Source organism: Anneissia japonica, unplaced genomic scaffold, assembly GCF_011630105.1.
Source record: "Anneissia japonica isolate Jap-2015-1 unplaced genomic scaffold, ASM1163010v1 scaffold3293_len478364_cov160, whole genome shotgun sequence".
Classification (NCBI taxonomy): Eukaryota; Metazoa; Echinodermata; class Crinoidea; order Comatulida; family Comatulidae; genus Anneissia; species Anneissia japonica.
Window position 1 is genome coordinate 206,616 of NW_022743266.1, and position 5,018 is coordinate 211,633.

The 5,018-nt window shown below is 33.9% G+C and overlaps 1 protein-coding gene across 5 annotated transcripts in view; it reads left to right on the forward strand.

Annotated features, from left to right (window-relative positions):
• Window positions 1–82: 82 nt before the first annotated feature.
• Window positions 83–5,018, forward strand: part of LOC117119411 (steroid 17-alpha-hydroxylase/17,20 lyase-like) — a 23,243-nt gene continuing 18,307 nt past the window's right edge. For 3 of the 5 annotated variants that reach the window (XM_033264225.1, XM_033264230.1, XM_033264228.1), the window contains exon 1: window positions 345–2,056. The gene's annotated coding sequence lies outside the window, so the exon portion shown is untranslated. Of the gene's footprint in view, window positions 2,057–5,018 lie in introns of all 5 variants that reach the window. The other 2 variants (XM_033264227.1, XM_033264226.1) reach the window with 2 other exon arrangements.

Genomic DNA, 5,018 nt, shown 5'->3' on the forward strand with positions numbered 1-5,018 from the left:
TTTATTTATTTATTTATTTATTTATTTATTTATTTATTTATTTATTTATTTATTTATTTATTTTCATTTTCATTTTCAGAGCGGTTTTTGGATTCATCAAATTCTGTTAAACAACGCCTACCGAGCTTCTTGCCTTTTTCCACTGGTCCCAGAGTATGCGTGGGGGAAGCATTGGCGAAAGCTAACATTTTTCTGATATTTGTGTGGATGATTCAGAATTACAAATTTAACCAACCTGAAGGAGCCGGGGGTCCAGTAGCTGTCCACGATAAACCCGGTTTATTGAGTGTTCCCAAGCCATACACCATAATTGCCAAACCCGGGAACACAGTGTGCCACAATTGACAATGGTTATCAAAAGTATGACAAAGCATAAGATGATAATTATATTTTTACTTTGTTTTATTCTGAAAATAACCACATGGGCCTAGACACTAGAAATATAATTGATGTCATGAAATAAAAACAGTTGGTTCTACGGTGTCTGGCCATTCTGAGTTTGCCAAATGTTAAATTTCTGACTCAAATTTGGTGAATCCCAAATAGCCGAATAATAGATTACCAACTTCCTCTTTGTCGAAACCCAATTTGCTGGATAACGATCCATTAGTTAATTAAGTGTCGACTTTTTTTTTACTGTATATGGGCAATTCCACGGTAACTTACCTGCATGCGGTATAGTTCAACTACAGTTGTATTATTATTATTCATATTCAATCTGCAAACTTATTTTAAAAACTACAGTACACTATATTTCACATTTATGTAGAACACTTCAACAATGTGAAATTTAATTAAAATGGTGGTAACTATTGGCAATACGTTGGTATCCTCAATTTCGGTCGGTCGGTCGGTCGCAACGACCGATCGATCGACCGACCGACTGACCGACTGACTGACTGACTAACTAAATAACTAAATAACTAACTAACTAACTAACTAACTAACTAACTAACTAACTAACTAACTAACTAACTAACTAACTAACTAACTAACTTTGGTAAAGCGCATCCTGAAACATAGTGGAAAATACTTCTACAAAGGACTCAACTTTAATGATATACCCACGTAGTAGCTACGAACACGAAAGCTAGAAATTTTTGTCAACCCAAAACCTAGAATCAACTCTCATGCTTGCACTGTCGCCAATCTCTTCAAGAAAGATAATTAAAATTAGGCAGGAATTATATACCAAATTTAACAAGACGTACCAGTTAATAAACAAAAAGATTAAAATAATTATAATTTGCTTCTTTGCTTTTGAGTTGAGACGTACAAGCGTCTTTTTTTTAAATTTATATTTGTAAGTCAGCGTCGCCCAAATCGAGTAAACAGTAGTCAAAAATCCGTCATTGTTTTTTAAAACATTTTAAATTCATGAGTGTAACAAGTAATCTCCACAGTGGCAGATTTAATGGGGACTCAGCCACCACCCTCCCAACTAATGGAGAAAAATAAATTGATTAGTCATTCCACCATATTATAAAAATAAACATTTAGCAGACAAGATCAACAGTCTTGTGTACTTTGTTAAGTAAATAAAACTCGAATCGATTTTCCACCGCTACTTTATGTTCGACTTTATGACGTTATGACCAGCTAGTTGAGGTTGATGGCTTGTGGTTCTAAGTAATCAACACATAACACGCTAATATCATTTTGGTATGACAATATTGTATATGCCCTGGGTGGCCACTGATTTTGCATTCTGAAAGTGGGTCGCCACCAAAAATAGGTTTAAAAGCCAGGGGTTTAAACTGTTACAAATGATATTCTGATTATAAAACACCTACATGTAAAATAAAAAACAAATCGTGTATGGCCTTTTACCTCCAAAGGAACCTAGATGTACTAGGAGCTAGATAATATTATAATAATCTTTAACCCGAACAGACAATGGGTGATGACAGAGACTATCGATTTTATTTAAGTTTGAGCTAACAAGCTACACTTGACATCACATTCAGAGAACAGTACCTCTGGCTGCAGGACTTTCGATTTTGAACGGAAAATAAGATTTTTTGTTTTGTTTTGTGAGCAGAAGTCGAGAGGTACCGTAAGTAATATAGTTAACAACTTAGTAACAAGTACCAACTATTATTGTGTGATAAGTTTCATGACATTCTTCTTTTTTTTTTTTTTGTAATTTAATTATTCTTTAATTGTGAATGAAATCAATCACTTTCCTATTTGTTTTCCAAAATACGTAATCTTTACATAATTTTCAATTTCAATGTTCTACCTAAGTTACTGTATAATTTATTTTCACCGATTTTTGGAATATACGCTTGTAACTAACTGTAAGCGTCTTGTTAAATGTTTGTATATATCTACAAAAACAACAGCAGCTATAGTAATTATTAGAAGTATTAATAATAATAATAATAAAAATAATAATAATAATAATAATAAAATAATAATATATTACGATGTGAGTTTGAGTCATGAAAATATCATAGAAGTGATTTTTTGCCCTACCTGACGTGTTATCGTACCGAATGCTTAATACGTCCCCAAATACTAGCAAAAAAAATCGCAAGTGATTCGGGTGTATTTGCGGACGTACTGAGTGTTCGGTACAATAACATGTCAGGTAGGGAAAAACATCACTCCTATGATATTTTCCTGACGCAAACCCACATTGTAATAGCACTTGTAGTACCCACTGGGGATAGGATTCATCACTAGCCACCACGCACAATCACGGTGGTCTTGTGGTTAAGTCATCAGGCTAGTTACCTGGGGTCGTGTTTTGAATTCCCACCCGAATCACATGCGAATTTCTTTCGCTAGTATTTAGGGACGTACTGAGTATTTGGTACAACACGTCAGGTAGGGTAAAACATCACCTCTATAATAAATTAATTATATCATTCCGGCATTAATGAACTTGACCTAAGCCTTGCAATGTTTAATAATATTAGGCCTATATAAGAATAATAATAATAATGTTAATAATAATAATATTAGTAATAATAATAAAAATCATAATAACAATAATAATAATAATAAAGAATAATAAATAATAATAATATAAAATAATATATAGTATATAGCATAAAGCGCTCTGATCTTCCTTGCTACTCCAGAAGGTATGTTCCTAGGGAGCTAATAATCAGTGGTAGCTATTTAAATTAGATAAAACAATGGGTTAGGGTCATGACTGATAAATAATCGATTTCAATTTAATTGAGTTTTATACTTAACATTCGAGAGCTTCTTCTTTAGAACGTAATTTGATTTTGGAATGAGATTTTAAAAATCGAACAACTTTAATATATAATGGTTTCCCCGACGGCTACTGGCACCATCACTGCATTTCAATTGCTAAAACCATTCTGATATTGTTCGTAAATTTAATTTTAGCATTTTAGTGAAATTTACTTAGTTCTGTAAAAATCAAAGACATTTCAAAAATAGTGGCAGACTAAAAAAAATGGATTTCTTTCAAATTTTGCACATGGGGCTATACCTTTGTCAAGAGAAATCAAATATGAAGATTTATTCACTTTGTGCGTATATTTCCATGGCAACGGGTAAATTTGTCATTTTTAACTGTTTTTAAATATTAATATTAGTAATAATTTGATATAATATTTCTGATATCCTTATGGTTTATTCATCAAAAATAATGAGTGTGTGTATAAGGGTCAATACATTGGGAATCTGTTGCATATTTTTAAATGTTTTTTTGATTTCGTAGTTGGGAGATAACATGTTTTTAAAATGGGGTGTTTTTCTTTTTTTTTCAAATTATGAAAAACGTCCGAACTTTAATTGCTCATAAACCTCAAAGTGGTGCTTTTTATAAAACTGGTTTTCTACAAATAGGTAGTTCTAATGCTCCCTTAGAGAATTCAAGTTTTAAAAATGTGGGTAATTAAAAAACGTACGAGCAGTGTTGCCAGAAAAACTGGCATTTTTCATTAAAAATTAAAATATAATAGTAAATTATCCAGATTTTTCCACTGATTTATTCATAGATTTCTTTGATTACAACAATAATAAATGTTTTTCTATAATTTAAGTAATGATGTGATAAAAAAAATAAATGTTTGTGGTAAATGTTGTCATTTTTCTGTTTTAGCGGTATTTTAAACCCATTTAAGGTGAGTTTATAATAATTTCACTTTATTCATACCAATTTCTGTCAGTGGTGTCACCAGTTGGACACGGCACCTTAACCTGCATGGGAATGCCAGTCCCTGAATAACACCCTCTCCTCCCTAACCACAGCATGCAACAGCCCCACCCCTTCTTGTCGGGACAAGTGAGGAATTATGAAAAATATAAACCTAATGTGTGGTCGTGGTAGGTGTGGTGCCAGGATTCGCCCGACAAGAAGCCTTATGTCCCAGATGGTGGTCCGATTACAGCATTCAGAGAATCTCGAGCAGATTTTTTGGAAAATAAATATCTTGGCACATTTTTGTTGCATTGCGGTGTTTCAAACACAAGCCCAGAACAGTGATAATGAAAGATGTAGTTTCATGGCTAAAGAGTGTGCTTCCTAACCTTACAACTGTACATTTAAGACACAACAATGCTGGCTGCTACCACTGTACAACTACACTTCTTGCAACAAAAGGAATTGCTGAAAAGCAATGTGCAAATTTATGCAAACGAAGTTCATGTCATTGGAGAAGGTTGTAAAATGAAACATGCTTTAGAATCAGATAGACAGTAAAAGGTTGTTCCTACCTTCTCAAATGTTGCAACATATGAAGAACTGCAAGTGGGATGGTATAAGCCTTCTTAATAATTTTGAATTTACAACTACAGGCAGGGGCGGATCCAGAGATGTCCAAAAGGGGAGGGAGGCGAAAGGTGGGCTGATCGAGACAACACTGTCCTAGAGGGTCCGGGGTATGCCCCCGCAAAATGTTTGTGTTCTAGGCGCCCAAAAATACCATTTTAGGTGTCTGGGCTATCATTTTTTTCTTTTTCTTTTTTCCCCTATTTTTTTCTTTCTTTTACCTCCCAAAAGGGGGGGGGGGGCGGTGGAGGGGGGGGGGCGT